This window comes from Grammomys surdaster, unplaced genomic scaffold (genome assembly GCF_004785775.1).
Source record: "Grammomys surdaster isolate TR1022 unplaced genomic scaffold, NIH_TR_1.0 126187, whole genome shotgun sequence".
Taxonomy (NCBI): Eukaryota; Metazoa; Chordata; class Mammalia; order Rodentia; family Muridae; genus Grammomys; species Grammomys surdaster.
In genome coordinates, this window is record NW_021620993.1 from 3,741,389 (window position 1) to 3,758,683 (window position 17,295).

Sequence of the window (17,295 nt, forward strand, 5' to 3'; positions counted from 1 at the left end):
CACACACACACACACACACACACACACACACACACACACACACACACACACCACCCTGTCCAGAACCCGCCGGCTCTGCCCCTTTCGCACCCTCCTTAGCTCCTCCCGCCCCTTCTGCCCTGTGCCTCCCAAGTGAGGCCTCTTCCAGAAGCCCCGCCCTCTTGTTGCGCCTCCCTGCTCTGGGAATATTTGCACAGCCCTTTTCTTATGATTCCGTGGCTAGAGATATGGAATCTTAATTTTCTTTGTTGGAAATAAGAGGCAGCACCCCACCACGGACCCCACATTGGCATTTCTGTAAATTACAGTATTTGGCACATGTAGCCTTCAAGCCTGGGAATTGGTTCCATGGTCCAGCCTCACAGCCCAAATGGCCCTGAACTCAGGAAGCTAGAATGCACTGATGCTCACGTCCCGTTAGCAGTTTCTGTTTCCTTGTTTTGAGACAGGATCTCATGTAGCCCAAACTAGCCTTGCACCTTCTCTGTAGCAGATGATATCTGTGAACGTCTCTGATCTACCCTGTCTCTCACTCCCAAGTACTAGGACTGTATCCTTCACCATGCCTGGTTTATGTAGCACTGGGAATCTAACCCAGGGCTTGCTGTAAGCTGGACAAGCACTCTACCAGCTGAGCCACACTCCCAGTCCTCATAAGCAGATGATGATGATGATGGTGATGATGGTGATGATGATGATGATAATGATGATGATGATGAGTTAGAAAGGCAACCTGGAGCAACAGAAGCTGGGCCCCATTGCAGCTAGGTCTTGCCTATAGAAAGCTACCCAGGGTAGATAGAGTCCCAGCTGGTACCCCTCATGGCCCCTGTCTCTCAGCAAGTACCCCAGGAAGCCTGGGTTCCCCACTGTAGACTTTGAGATGAACTTGTCCTCAGGCCAGCTGGAATAGAGTGGTCTGGTTTTGCTGGTACCCCTTAGCTCAGCATGTTCTGTGTTCTTGAGAATAACAAGCAGGAAGGGGAGAAGCAAAGTCTGGAGCCATCAGAGATCTGCCCTTCACACCGCCAGTGCCTCAGCCTGCTACACTCTCCCTGCTCTGGGAAAGGTCTTGGTAGTATTTCATCTCTGCTGCCACCTCCTCCAGGTAGTGCTTTCAATTCAGACATTCCCTCTCCAACTCTTCCCATGCCCCAACCTCTGCAGCCTCTTCCCTCCTGGCTGCCCCTGGTCTTTGTAACTTTGCAAGTTGAGCTTCCTGAATGACAGGGATCATGTCCTGCTCTGTGTCCTTGGCCTACAACCTAGCATATAAGTAACATGTTGACAGTGTTGGGCAAAGTAGCAGCAAAGGAGGGCTCCTAGGAGAGAGAACAGAAGCAGCCCCGTGATGTGCTGTGGAAGATGAGAGGGCTGAGTTCAGAAGAGGCTCAGTGGCTTCTCATGGTGGCTGGCTCTGTGTTTCTTAGTTCCCTCAGTCTGTCACACAGAGTCCTTCCAGCTCTCTGAGCCAGTGTCACAAGCAAGCCCTGGTCTTCGCGTCTGGATTCATGTTGCTGCAGTGGGTGCTGTCCTTCCCTCCCTCCCTTGGCTCTTGTCTTGGCACTAGTGAGTCCATGACCACAGCGGCCTGCAGGCTGCTGCTTTGTAACTGTGAGGTGGTGATTAGCTCGCTAACACCTGCTCTGGACCTCCTCCGACCCAGGCGCATTTGTAGACATGCTAAGCAGAGCTCACAGTGTCAGAGGCAATTTTTAGAACTCTAACCAGCATCAAGAGACTGACTTTCAGATGTTGCCAGGGAAGGCGGTTGGGAACTAGCCTGGGAAATTGTGAGGACATGACTTTTAGATGCCACACCCACCATGACACCCATCCCTGTGTATATGTTCCCAAGGTACATTGCATCATTCTGCCAATTAAATGAGGACATTGGCAAGGGACAAAGGAGGGGGGTACAGGGCTGTATTCTACAGAAGCTATGGTCTTCACGTCAGGAGACTGTGTCTCCTGTCCTCACTCTGGACCATACATTTTCACTGGGGGTAGAGTGTACACAGGTGGGGTGTGCACGGGTAGAGTGTACACAGGTGGGGTGTACACGGGTAGAGTGTAGATGGGTGGGGGTGTACACAGGTGGGGTGTACACAGGTGGGGTGTACACAGGTGGGGTGTGCACAGGTAAAGTGTACACAGGTGGGCAGTACACAAGTGCCTCAAAAACTATGGCAAAGCAGCAGAGCTGTCTACTGCTCATTGTCAGAGATAGTAGACTGACTCTTCTGTCAGCCTCTCAGAGGGTTTAGAACCCAGAAAGCAAGAAAGGTTGATTCTGAGGGACTGCCATGCAAGGACGTGACAACCCTGATACCTAGCCTGGCAGCTGGAACCATGGGAGTTGGGGTCGGGGGAAGACAGCTCCTTACTTAGTGGTGAAGAATCCAGAAGTGGTAGTGGGTGGTGACACCCTCCCCCACAAAGCACAAGATTGGGACCTAGGGCTTCCCTCCTTCACTGAGTTCCCAGAAGTTCATAAGGATGCCCCCAGGCTTCAACCACATGTGCTTGCAGGGAAGAGAGAGGAGAAGCGCCATCTACCACACACAGTAGAACTGAACTTCACAACAAGCAGCCTTCCAAGTGTCCACGTGTAGGAAGTGGTGGGTAGCTGGCAGCTACCAGGACTGTGAAAAATGAAGGCTCACTAAGGGGTGGGATGTTGCGGTAATATTTTAAAACGTCGACACCCGATCTTGCTTGTTCTTTTTTTTTTTTTTCATCCTTGCACAGGGGCCATGCTAATCTTCTCTGTATCATTCCAATTTTAGTATATGTGCTGCCGAAGTGAGCACTATCTTGCTTGTTCTTAATCAGCCGCCATCTTCCCAACTAGCCTAGGCCTGAGGATACGCCACCACCGCTAGGCTCAGCCACCAGCTCAGGTGGCCAGAGACACCGGCACTGCCACCCACGAGACGCCAGCTTGGGAGATGGCTCTGCCAATCTTCCACACTGTCTCCACAAAGCTAGGCTGAGCCCAGACCATCCTGCTATCCACATGGTACCCAGTAGAAATGAGACTCTAATGTTTAAAGATTAACCAAAGGCTTTATAGTTTGGTAATGCTCAATATCAAGATGCCCACACACTTAGAGGTGTTACCCAATACCCAACCTAGATATTACAACTACCTTAGACTGCTAGAAACACGTGCACATCTGCTGCTGCCATGTTCCCCTCTCTTCAGTCCTCTCTCCCTCTCTTCTTCATCCTCTTCCTCTTCCTCTTCCTCTCCTTACTCTTCCCACCTTAGCTCCTCCCAACTTGAGGGGAAAATTTCCCACTACAGTGGGATAGTATTTCAGAGGAATCCCCCCACCACCACAGACATGGTGGCCTGTGTGAACCACCTGGAGCCAGTGTAACTGAGGTGCAGTTTGCTCCGTCTTCCAGGTGTAGATGAAGCTGTCCAGGGTACAGAGAGTCCTAATTCTGCATGGTTGAAAGGTCTAGGGGGTACCTGCATGTCTCTCTCCTCCACCACAAGCTTACCCCACACCCTTGGAGTAGCTTCAGTTCACATGGGGCGGAGGGCTGCTCTCCTTCGAGTCCTGTCATGATTTTAATTGTCCTGTGAATATGAACCCATCATCAGAGTCCCCTCTGGAAGTGGCCTGGGCATGGTGCACACATGGTTTTGCTCACTGTCCAGTCCCTGTGACCACAAGCTAAAAATGGTTTGAATGATTTTATGAAGAAAATAAAAAAGAGTCATGGTCCTCCATGGCACAGGGAAGCGAGGCAGAGGTTAATTTAGCACCTGTATGTGGCCTGGCGGCCTGAACATCTCCCTTGTGACTCTGGCTGCCACTGAGGAGTGGTGGATCTGAAATCAGGTTGGAAGCTCCATGACCCCTGGACTGAAACATGGTACCAAGAATCTTCCAGAAGCAGCTTTCTGAGCACACAGTGGGCACCTGTGCTCCAGGGAACCCCTGTGGCAGGAGAAAGACTCTGGTCTCATCCTTGGTCCTGGCCTCTATTCATGGGCCTGTTACTTGTTGTGTTCAGGAACAAGGAGTTTAACACAAAAGCACATAAGCGACTCTTGTGGCTTTGTCGTGGGGCATAGCCATGGAGAGCTGAGAGATAATGGTGACGCATTTGGCACATGGGAGGGAGAGGAGTTCGAGGTTAAGCTGAGTGCTGTGGGCAGAGGCACTGGGAGCTGTATCATGAAATGGTGAGATCAACCAGACAGGACAGGACAGGAATCCAGATGGGTTTATGGTGGTTGGCCACAGAGCAGAAGAACTGAAGCTTAGGTGGGAGAGAACGGAGAGGAGACACAAGGACAGCGAAGGAGGACAACAACCCTGCCCCCAAATCTCCACTCCATGTCCAGGTGAGCATCCACTGCTGCCTCCAGGACAGGCCTCTGACTAAGCTGTCCCCATGTGTATGGAGGATGCCCATGTGGGACCAAGGGTTCTTGTCCCCAGCACACCTACAGCTTCCAGCAGAGCTTGCCAGGAGTCTAGCCTGGCGTAAAATAGGCACGTGTGGTGGTGTGATCCATCCGACAGCCACAGCATGTCCGTGCTTCCGGGTTCTATCATGTGCATTCGCCATACCAGTCTATCCTAGCCTTGAGGGCCCAGGATGAGAGTGACAAAAGAAGCCAAGACTGGGACAGAATGACCCATGGCAGGGTCCTGAAGTTCCCAGCTTCAGCCCTGGAAAGGTGGGAAGGGAGGACACATTCTTAAAGTCAGATGAGGCGCAGGCCAAGCCCCTACCCTGACCAAGCCCAGGTCACCACTGCTCCACAGACAGGCTGCTGGTGGTGTCCCTTTGTCCACACTTCCCTCTTCTACACTGCCTGCAACTTCAATAAAGTGACTTCCCAAATGGCTCTCCATGCTCACTGACGCTGGCACAAAGCTCCCCCTTTCTTTTCCTGAGGGACTGGCAGGCCCCTTGGCGCTCCTCAGACCCAAATTCTCCCGTCAGAATGCCCGCCACTTATCATAGGTAATGAGGAGCCACGGTTGGCTTCACACTGGCCACAAGGGAGCTATGGGCTCTGAACTCACTTCAGAGACTCAAAGTGCAACATGACAAAAAGTTTAGAAAAGAAAAAAACAGAGTTAAATTTGAATTTCACAAAAGCAATGGACTATTCTTACTGTGTCTCAAATATCATACGTATATTTATACTAAGCGTTTGTTCATTTGCTGAAAATTTTTTATCCAACTGGCCGCCCTATTGGCTGGCAGCCCGGCTTCCCCTAGGCTCCAGCCTCTGAGATCATGTTTTGGGGATGGAGTCTGCCAGCAGCCTTCAAGCTCAGTGGCAGAGGTCATGGCACATCACCCAGTTACACAGGGAGAGGATGGCTTCCACCTAGAAGCATCCCGGGCCTTTCCTTTCCATGCTGAGAGTAATGTCTCCCTAGATGCTCTCCCTCACAGCCTCAGCTCCAGGTGCCCTCCAGCTTCCTATAAGACGACCCCAGGTAAAGCCCTCATTGAGAACTTCTATGTCTAATTATGTCACATCAGGCCACAAAATGAGTTCTACAAAGTGGCCTCATCCATGATGGAGCTGAAGTGCAACCTAATTATAAAACCCACTGTGCTGGAAATCTCTAGGCCGAGCAACTTGGACATGATGGAGACATGCTTTATGCTCATAACTCAAAGAGCTTGTTTTAAAAACCGACTGTAAAACCATTTAATTACTTGGTCTTAAAACCAGCCATGTGGAAATTATGTTTCTTCAATGTGCATTTTGGATGTGATTTCTGGCAAGCGAACTCCACAGTGGTTCGCAGCACTCCGGGCTCCCTGTGCCTTGCCTGGGGCCCTCGTATGACCCACTCAGCAATGATGAGAAGCTGGAGTCCAGTGACAAGGACCAGCAGTGCCTGGAATGGCAGCTAGTGAACAGGAGCCACAACGAAACTTGGAATATTTGATGATAAACCTTATGTTCTGCCAATTCATCAACTTACTCACCTTCCTTTCCATTTTACACACACACACACACACACACACACACACACACACACACACACACATCTTTTTACTCACCTACTCATCTGTTCTTCCACCCACCAACTCATGTACTCATCCACCCATCCATTCATCTTTGAACCCAGCTACATATCCATCCACCCAACTGCCTACCATCTAACCACCCGTCTCCCCATTCACTCTTTACCTGTCCACTCATTTCACCTCTCATCCATCACCCTTCTATCCATCTGCCCATCCACTCCTTTACCTTTCCACCTATCCACACATCCACTCACCCATCTACTCACTGTCCATTTATCTACGTATTCACTCATCCATCCATACATACATACATACATACATACACACATCCATCCATCCACCTGTCCATCTACTCATCACTTAACCCCTGAAGCCAGTTGACTGTCTTATCCATGTGTTCCTATTCACTCATATGAGTACTTACGTGTACATGTCCCCCCCCACATACCACATATATATATATGTGTGTGTGTGTGTGTATGTATGTATATGTGTATATGTGTATATTTGTATGAATATATTCATTCATCAGTCCATCCATCATGTGTGTGCTATGTGCCATCCATCTCTGTATTCATCGACTCACTGATATCTATCTCTCACCCACACACTCATGTGCATCCCTTCATCCACAATGATGCAGCAAGTCTTTAGCCTTTGGACAACTCCTCCTATACCTAGTTTCTAGGCAAGCAGCAGTGGAGTGAGTATAATCTGTTCTCTAGCCCCAGAACCATCAGACCAGGGAGCCTCTGAAACCAATGTCCGGAAGAAGAGAAAGTTCTGAAGCTGAGGAGCGAGAACTGCTGGGGACAATGACGGGGACTGGACATAAACAGGGGGTGAGATGGGACATGGAGCAGGTCCATTTGGGTTGACCACTGACGACGTACGGGAGCTGAGGGTGTCAAAGAAGAGGACATTTGCTCTGAAACTGAGGTCCACTAAAATCAGGCTCCAGCTCCCCCATGCAGGTTTCTGTGCCTCTGGTATTTCCTCATCTGTGACTGGGCTTCCTCAGTGTTACCTAGCAGCCCCCTCAGCTGCCTTACCTTCTCACTCTTGCTTCCCGCCCACCCAGGGATTCCTGGGGATGAACAGGGGAGCTTCTATACCCCCACTTTTCCTCTCCTTTTTCATCTCTCCATCATCACTTCTGATACCACTTAACATGCCAGGGCTGCCCAGACCCACTGCCCCTTCAGATTCCAAGCTGTCTCATGGCATCTTCATCTGGTGGCCCACTGGCATCTTGGGGTCTCCTTCTTGTGACATTATTGTCTGCTTCTGTGACCACTTCCCAAAGTCAACACAGGAAGCTGTGCCACATGCCCTTATGCAAAGGCTGGTGTTGTCCTTCTCCCTGTCCCTGAATGTGTGCTGTGTTCTGCCCACATCGTCCCCATCGGGTGGCAGGTGTCTACTATCATCTGGGCCTGTGTGTGATCCTGGAATCTGTGGTTCTTGCTGCAGGCCTGTGAGTTATCAGTGAGTGTTCTTTGCCTTGTTTAGAATCTAAGCTGAGGCCAGGGCTGGGAGTTCATGAGTGAAGGGCCAGGTCCATGGCATATACATTCCTATCTCCCAAATGAGCAGCCAGCCAGGTCAGTCTCCTGTGTCTAATTATTCCAGGCCTCACTGAGTACCCGTCCCCTTCCTGTTGCCCCTTAATTCAGTCTACTGTCCAAAGCCACCATAGCTGAGAGCTGGCATCCACATGGTAAATCAGAGGCATGAATCTGTCCCCATCAGCTGTGACACCATCCACTGCTGTCCATAGGAAGGGGACTCCTAAGCAGTTGATGGAAGTTTTGCTGGCACTAGCTGTGACCAGGCCCTGTGTGATGTCAGCAGAATACTAGATAGAGCCTGGCCAGGGAAGGGTCTTATGTGGAACTGACTAAAAGCACCATTAACAGGTCCTCCTAGTACCTACCTGTTACTCTGGCCTGCATTTGGACCCCTATGTATTTGTGCCCACACCAGTGTGTATGTGTGTGTGCGCGCACGCGCGCTGTGCACGCACTAGAGCAGTAATGATTAATTCAAATGTGCAGAAGATGTTTTTCCTGAATTGCAAAGATCTTTTGCTGAACAAAATCTTACAGAGGCACACAATCAATAAATCAGATCAAAGGCAAGCAATGTGGCTGCAACAGAGCTTGGGGCTGGAAACGCTGCTTTCTGGGCATCTCTGTCACTTGCTTAGCCACTGTCATGGAGCTGGACACTCTCAGGGAAGAGTACTAACCTCTCTGGAAAATGGAGATCATGAGGTGCTGCATCTCAGGAGGGACCAAGAATGGATGTGGTGAAGTGGTCAGACATCGGGTAACACGAATTACACCTGCCACTCTGTCCTCGGTGTGTTAGTGTGGCTGATGCATCCAAGTTCCACAAACCATCACATCTTCCTGATGTCATAGCATTCCTGTGAGTTGTAATTAGCATGTTTGGGATTGACTTAAATGGCATTCTGGTCAAGAGTAGTAACCCTGCCCTGAAGCCTAGTCCTTCTTCCCTGGGGTCCTCCAGAGAGGTGCCCAGAGCACCCTCAGTTAGGAAGGAACCAGTATATTCCTTGCCAGGCTTCAAAGCTGAAGCCCAGGAGGCAGAAGAGACAGAAGAGAGACTGCCCAGTGTCTTCTTGCTTTCCAAGAGTTACGTTGAGGCTCCCATGGGTCACTGAACTGATTCCAGGTTACATGTACATACAGAGCCAGAGTTCAGCTCAGGTCTGCTGCCTAGAAAGCTCTTTCTCTGCTGGGATGAGACAGTTATGGAAAGACTTTCGGGCAGAGGTAGGAAGCCTCCCATCACCAGGAGTATTCAAGCAAAGCTCAGGGTTATGGATGATGATATCAGCATCATAAAATATGTGGTCCAGCTTGCCCCAGGCTAGCTCTAGCTCTCCAACTCAGCTGTGAGCTAGCTTAGGTGTCACTGGGCTTTGGAGAAGGCAGGAACCATCTTACCTTACCTGTTTCTTACCTAAGCCCTGCCTTGTCCTCTATTTTTTGCCTGTTGGAGAGACAGTGGCCAGACTACCACTGGGAGGGCTCTGGGTACAGGACAGTAAGCACCTTTTCTATCAGGACAAGCCATCTATTCAGTTAGCTCTGTCTTGTGGTCTCCCCACCGAGTGGCTGGGTACCCTGGGAAAATCCCCTCCAGGGCCCCTCTCCTTGAAAGCGCTAATGATATCATTCATCATTGCATTCCCAATTAGAAGCGTGGGAAGGAACTGATAAAAAACATGGCCGCCGCCACAGCCATGTTCAAGGACTATAAGATAACGTTAGAAGTCACACCATCCCTTTCTATGAACACCATTTATAACCACTGGAGATCAGAGACATAGACAACCCATGATTGCCGTTACTAAAACCCCATCTGGGTATTAATATACAGAATATACCACTACTGACTAATGCCTAGAGGCATCAATAACCTACCATTAATATTCAGTGGACTCTGAGACACCACACCCCACCACTGACAACAGAGCTCAGAGGGACCGTAACCCACCACTGATAATGGGGCTCAGAGACCACACCCAGCCACTTTTAATGGGACTCGGAAAGGCCACACCCCACCACTGATAAGGCCTGGGCATAGTGATGCATATAGAAAGTCAGTTGTATCTCCCATCCTCACTATATTTGAGCTTTCTGTAATACTGCCCTGTCCTGATCTGACTGGCCTGTAGCATTGTCCATTTCTGTCCCTGTCCCATCTCTGTCTACCATCTCTCTGCCTCCTTCCCTGCCTTTGCCATAGAGAGGACTCCAGGCCACTGGCTTGATGCTTCCCTGTCACACAGCCAACCTGGAACCTCTCCACAGTTCCTCCCAGTAGGCTCAGGCCTGTCTCTTCCATCTTCTCCATGGCTCAGGAGGCCTTGTCCTCCTCACCCTCCGTGGCCTCCTCATCACCTTGCTGGATGGATCTCCTGGCCCACCCACCCTCTTTAGGTTTTGCTAAAGCACTTCCTGACAGTGGGGGATAAGTCCTCCTCTGAGGCCACAGTTGCTTGTTTCTGCCTGTCTCGTCAGTGCCTATCACAAGCCAGCCTGTGCTTTGTGAAGCCAGGGATTTGGGCTGAACATACTCTCTAGCTCAGGTAAGCTTGGACACAAAGGGCTTGAAGTCACCCAGTGTACATCCTTTCCCATCTCTACAGGATGGGTGTTAGCGTTACTGCCTCCTCACTTACCTCCTGGAAGCATGTGACTAGGTACTGTGTGGCTGGGATTGGAGCTGGTGTCTCTGGGACCTGTGCATTGCTGTCTTGAGGGAGTTGATGTAGTGAGAATTTTGGTTTCTGTAAAAAGAAAAAAAAAACAGAAATGTTATGAGAACATGTTTTGTTTTAATTCCAGGTGTGGGGATATGGGGCTGCTTCAGACTGTCCATAGATGTTGACTAAGGTTTGCCTAATGCTTGAGCAGAGGCATGTTTTGTTGGTGGTGTTTGGTGTGTGTGTGTGTGTGTGTGTGTGTGTGTGTGTGTGTGTGTGTTTTGGCAGATGCAGATAGTTTCTACAATTGTATGATGTTTGGAATTCTGGGGACTTTAGAGCAGGTGCTAGAGCCCCAGTAGAGGGGCCGGTAGGCTGGTTGGTGGCTGGACGCTGTTAGTTGTGATTTGTCAAGTAGTCAAGTGTGAAGAGATGAAAAAAATAAATTAGATATCCTGATGCTTAAGATCAAGCTTTCCCCAAGGAGCTCGCTGCCCCTAGTCAGCAGGGAGTCGTCTAACGATAATTTCGCCTCCTCTTCTCTATCCATTTTTTATCTCCTACCTAGGGCGAGGACGTTGAAACAGTGAAAGAAGAGGGGTGGGGAAGGGAAGAAAATAGAACCCACAAAGTAGCCAAAAGTCAGGCTGCAACTTGAAATCACTGTTTTCTTAAGGGAAAGTTTCTGTGGCTCACAGTCCAGCGGTCCATGCCCCACTGGATCTGCTGCTCTACACCTGTTCCTACTCAGTGTACCATGGTAGGAGCTTGTGACAGAGGGGACCTGCTGACCCCACGATGGCCGGGAAGTAGAGAGAAAATGTCAAGGAAGGGGCCTGAGTCATGTCCCCTTCTAGATCACACCCCCAAGTGACCTTCCTCCACTAGCCTCCCCTCAGGTTCCACCACTTCTACACAGGGGAGGGACCAAGCCTTCGAGACACTTATCTGAACATCTGCAAGGACTGGCTCACTTCAAAAGAGAGTCATTTAAAAGACACAGAAAGCATTCTGTCGTGACCCGGTACACAGTGAGTGAACCTGAGGACAGGACTAAGGTTGAAGAGACGAGTTTTAGTGTAGATATGAGGGAAAGAACAGACAGAGGCATCTGGTAGAGTCCAGATTGAACATGGCCATGAGATCAGAGAGGGAGGGAGACAGCAAGAGAGGAAAAGATGAGAGAGGGGCAAGAAATGAAACCTGGAGCCTGGGCCAAGCAGAGGACCAAGAATGAAGCCAAGAGCAGAACAGAGAAAGCACATGGCCAAAATGGCTGAGTTATATAAAGATCAGAAGCTGGAGGGAAGGAAAGTGAAGCTCGGGGAGCTGTAAGGTTTAAGGTAGGGGCAGGGGTGAGGAGAGCTAAGAGGAGCCAGGACTCTATAACACATACTTGTGCTGAGAGACTGGCAGCCAGCTTTGATGTCAATGGGCACCCCAGTTAGCCATTGGGCCTAGGTTTCTTCGGGACCTAATACACAGTAAGTGTTAATCCAAGTCTGATTATTTTGTCACCTGTGTTGTCTGTGCTGAGTAATCAATGTGCCACTGCCATGTCACTCAGTATTGACTATGGCTGGAGACTGTGATTTCCTGTGTAAGGTTCTTCTCTGCTCTACATTGCTGCTTTAAGAACCAACCAAGAAGCCCCAGGAGGCGGGTGAGTGTGTGAGTGTGTGTGTGTGTGTGTGTGTGTGTGTGTGTGTGTGTGTCTATGAGGAAGTTATGGTAAGAACCAAACAGGAAAATGGGAAATTGTAGCAGTTGGTTGGACAGGAAACTGCAGTAAGAGGCAACAGGATAAGGAACTAACAGGAAGCTATAGTCAGGGCCTAACAGGAAACCAAGGAAAAGGCAAAACAGAGAGCTACAGTAAGGGCCAAACAGGAAGCTGCCATGAGGGCCAAATAGGAAGCTGCAGTGAAGAGCAATAGGAAGCTACAGTGAGGGACAACAGGAAGCTACAGTGAGGGCAAACAGCCAAACAGGAAGCTGCAGTGAGGAACAACAGGAAGCTGCAGTGAGGGCAAACAGCCAAACAGGAAGCTGCAGTGAGGAACAACAGGAAGTTTTGGTGAAGGACAACAGGAAGCTGTGGTATGGAACAACAGGAAGTTGTGGTAGGGAACAACAGGAAGCTGTGGTGCGGGACAACAGGAAGCTGCAGAGTAGGCCATTCGGCTCTATCCTCTCTGGGTTCTCTGACCAGATGACCAACAGTCCCTAAGTGGACATGCAAGCCAACTGGCTCTGCGGCTTTCATCATTCGCCTCCAGGGACAATGACCAGAATGGCCTCTCACTCTAGCTGAGGCAGCACTTTGGACTGCCTCACCCCTGGACTAGTGGTGACCATGACACCATAGCCTCTGGTTCGTGAATATTTGATGAGAATGTCTTAGGGGCCCCATCATTCCCACCGTGCCACCATTACCCAGGTGCAGCCAGCCCTGCAAAGCCAGAACACGACGAATGGTGCTGCCATGCAGTCCCTTGCCTTCTGCTGTTCAATTAGGGCAGATGAATGAACAAATTGCTCACTGATCTAATCTTACACAGTTAACACAACTGTCCTGATAAAAGACAGTCTTGCAAACACAGTCACTCCAGAGAATTCACTATCCTCCGCACACTGCCCAGGCGAATAGGTTTCTTTGCATTGTCTGCGAAATGCCTTCAGACAGGCAAACAAACGCAATTAAACCGCATTCCCTCCAGGGCCTCCACGCACAGCCCCTCAGAGAACAGAGGTCTCAACAATACCCCAGCCTCCAGTTTCATGTTATTGACAAGATTAGCCATAAATCAAGGTTGTAGAATGTGGGTGGTGGGTTGTTTTTATGTCTTCTGAAATATGCCTGCCTTCTTCGATGATTATTGATCAGGTGCCAGGTTTCAAGGCAGCCCCTGGCCAAGGGAAAGGCATGCCTCTTCCTTTCAGTTTACAAGTGTGCCCGGGGATGTTTCTTGGCATTTCAGCAATTGTCAAGTCAGTAATTAAAGCTGAACCAGCCCTTAGCTGACAATCAATTCTGTGATTGTGTTTGAGTGGCTGTTTTACTAAATCAGCGCTGAGTGCTCATCAGCCTAAGTGTTAGCGCAGAGGCAGGATGGCTACCATACAAGTAGAGCTAGCCATGTGTCTGTGTGAGAGCATATGGCTGTGTGGCCCTGAGCAAGTCATTTCCTCCTCCAGGCTACTGCTTCTCTGTCTGAAAGAGAAACAAGGGCATTTTCCCACCCAGGCTGTTATAAAAGACTAAGGCTTGTGTTTATGAATGCATCCTGCATTAAGACAGGATGAATTAAGACAGGCTTGGCAGGGGGAGGTTGCTCTCCTGGTCACTGTGATGGTCCCACATGGTGCTGGTGTAGATAAATAATAGAAATCCTGTGTCGCCACAACTCCAGTATCCTGCATCCTGTCAATCACTACCCGTGGGCCCAGTTCTCACCCTCCTCTCCTTCATAAGCTTTGAAGTAACCCCTCTGCAGATTTGCTGGCTTCAGTGAGATTCCACCCTGTACCTCAACCCAGCCCACCCCCACAGAGATTTAGATATTTGAATACTTTGTCCTCTGTTGATAACACTGTTTGAGAAGGCTTAGGAGGTATGAGCTTGCTGAAGGAAGTGTGTCAGCGGAGTGGGCTTGGGGGTTTAATGACTTGTGCCATTTTTGGTTCACACTCTCTGCTTTGTAGTTCAGGATGTGAGCCCTCAGCTTCTTGCTCCTGTGGCCATACCTGATGGCAATCACGGACTCTAACCTTCTGGAACCATAAACTCTTTCTTCTCCAAGATGCCTTGGTTATGGTGTTGATTATACCAATAGAAAAGTAACTATTATATCAAATAAGGCAAGTTGGGGCACCCAGCCAATGTGTTCCTGCTTCTAGATGAACAGTCTTGCTGTAGTCTGCTGGCTCCTGATGAATTTGTTTGTTTGTTTGTTTGTTTGTTTATTACTGGGATGCTCGGGTGAGTACATGTATACCACTACACACATGTAGAGGTCACAGAACAACTTGGTTGATTCTTTCCTTCCACTGTGGTCCCAGGAATCGAACTCAGGTCATTAGATTTGTGTACCAAGTGCTGTTCTGAGCACTCTTCTATCTTACAGCATTCCTGGTAAAATTCTAAGAAAGTACAGCAGCTGCCAGCTGGGCAGGTGAGGCTGCTCTGATTCTGTTCTGATGTATTCTGCACAATGAGACCTCAAAGCTCTTGGAAATCATGCTGTGAACAGGTGTCATCTGCATCCTGTCCCAACACATATTTCCATCTTGTCACCTTGATGCGGGAATGAATTCTCTAGCTCACAGCAAGCTTGCACTGCTGGAAGAGCTGATTGTCATGAGGCAGCCAAGTCTTGGATCTTGTAGGTCAAGATGAAAAGTCAGAGACATCAGGATGGGCTCTATAGGGAAAGGTCGGGTGAAGTGTGCATTGTTCAGCAAGCAAGAAGGGAATGGACTAAATCCTGACCTTTGACTGCATGTATGATTTTAGATCTTTTTATCATCAGGCCTTGATCAGAAACTACAGTAGACATGGGAAAGGACTCTAATACTGGGACCCATAGGCTTCCATACATGGTAGATAGGACAGCTAGAGTGAAGGCCTGGATGGTCTGAGGTGATGGTTACATGTTAGGATGACTGTCATAGGCTGGAATCAAGGTCATAGGACAGAGGTTTAGAAGGATGGAACCTGCTATCCATTTTCCCAGTTGTCTTCTCACCCTGTGCTGGTCCAGGGAAGGATGTTGGAGGCACTGTTAGCCATGGGCCAGCCCAGAGAATCTATGGGAGACGAGTGAGCCTGCTTTTAGTCAGCTCCAGTGTGTCATGATGGTAAGAGGATGGGGTGGCATCCAGGCCAGTTCTTTTCCATGTTACACGATCTCATTTCAAAACAGCTGAGAGAGCACACTTCAAATGACGTTCCCCGAAATAAGCCAAGCCACATCTGAATCCCAGCCCCAAATGTAGGCATGTAGTCCCCAGATGCCTGCCTCCAGATCAGCTTCCTACCATCCATACCCTGAGAAGCTCTCCACTGGGTATGTCTCAGGAACCTTAGTGGCCCAGACTGATTGCCAATCATCTTCCCAAACCAGTCATCCTGCCTCATGTCCACATTTTTGTGAATGACACCACCGTCTACATCTGCCCATGCCAGCAAGTCAGAGCATTCTGTGTGGCTCATGTCAACTCATTCCCTACCCAAGCCACTGAACCCCAACTGCAAAGCATTGTTAGCACCCATCCACCCTCTCCAGTGTTCTGCCTTTGTCTGAGTCTCATTTAGCTAACCCACCTGGCTCCTACGGGCCCCATCCTCTGGTGTACCTAAGGCTGCATCTTAGGCACACTGTATCTCAAAGGTGGCCAAACAGATGACCACTCCTGCAATTCCAGAGATCTCTCCAGAGGATGCTAAGCACCCATCTGCAAGTCTTGGAACATTAAAAAAAAAAAAAAAGGCACTGGGCTGGAGAATTCTCATTCCTCATGACTCACTCAGGTCCAGATGAGGCTCAGGCAGGTTCTAATTTCAGATCTGGGGGCGGTACCTCTGTTAGTCTCCACTGTCTGCTTCTCCAACAGTCAAAATCAAGCTTCCTGGATTCCCAGCTGGGTCTGGCTGGCTGGCCAGGAACATGACGGGGTAGGGAGCTCAGCAAACAGGTGATACTAGTCTTGAGGCTTATGCTGGCAGAACCCCCCAACACAAACACACACACACATACACAGAGAGAGGCACACACACACACACACACACACACAGAGAGAGAGAGAGAGAGAGAGAGAGAGAGAGAGAGAGAGAGAGAGAGAGAGAGAGGCACACACATATATACATAATGGAGAGACAGGAAGGAAGGTCCGTGGGGCTGCCAGGCAGAGCTCTGGCAAGCAAAGATGACGTTTACTTTCTTTTGTTTTCTGTAAGCCTTGTGTAAGTGGTTGAAGTCTGATGTGTGTCACTGGGGCAGGCCGGGAGTTAGCATTACCTTTTGGAAGAGATGGACTGAAAGCTTCATGGCAGGAAGTGGACCAGGGAAGTGACATCCAGCACCTGGTGGTCAGGGAAGCCACAAGATGCCTTGGAGGGAAATGGCCACAGGCACATCAGACTAGGAGGTCCAAACCAGTATCCCATGGGCCACTGTAGACAGAAAGGAGACCGGACAGAATCTGAAGGCCAGGAGAAGACATGTAGACCTTAAAACAGTCAGGATTCCTGATATGGCCAAGGGAACAAGGATGGAGCGCAGGTCCCACCCAGTGTGCCCCACCTCTGCCAGGAGCTGGCCCCAAGCCCTTTCTTTGTATGTGGCTGCACTGACTTTCCATAGAAGCTATCTGTCTCCTGCAGCAGGGCAGCTGGAGCACTTACAGTCTGTGCTCCAGAACACAGAGGTCCTCTCTCTGTCTCTGTGGGCCTTGAGAACAGAGGCACCTTGGAGGAGGGGTTTGTTGCAATAGGGGCTCAGGACATGTGTGCACTGACAGTGAGTGACCAGGGTGGAGAAAGGTCCAGGGAGCTTCATGCAGTCAGAAATCCATTCCCAGCATTTTGATGGCTTGTAGACTTCTGGGGAGCCATTTCTGGCCATTGGGGTAGGAAGAAAGGCTTTTATAGAATCTTCTGCTGTATCAAGACCCTTGATGCTTGCTAGTTGCCTTCCAGATGCAATCATGCCCTTGGCCTTGGCATTGGCTTTGGCATTGGCTTTGGCATTAGCTTTAGTTGGGTGGTGCAGGGGAACATGAAGGGAAAGAAGTTGGCGCAGCCAAGTGAGCGCCATACACCAGGCCTTGGCCTCTCTGGTCCCAGCATCCCCTTAGAGAAATGAAGGCAATCACAGATCCTTGGTAGGTATGCTGTGAGTGCTCCATATGCCATTCCCTGTCCCATAGCTCTGACCCTGTGCTGGGCGCTGAAGCTGACCAGCCTTTCCTAGGGGTCAGGCCCAGCCATCAGTCAAATGAGTATATCAGATATTTCCGCAGCATGTTTC

At 49.7% G+C, this 17,295-nt stretch overlaps 1 protein-coding gene and 1 non-coding gene across 2 annotated transcripts in view; one reads left to right on the forward strand and one right to left on the reverse strand.

Moving 5' to 3' along the window:
* Nucleotides 1-17,295, forward strand: part of Sorcs2 (sortilin related VPS10 domain containing receptor 2) — a 224,583-nt gene that overhangs the window by 131,390 nt on the left and 75,898 nt on the right. The window lies entirely within an intron of this gene.
* LOC114613115 lies at nucleotides 2,707-2,813 on the reverse strand. Its single transcript, XR_003710133.1, has one exon. It is a non-coding gene; the product is annotated as a U6 spliceosomal RNA (small nuclear RNA).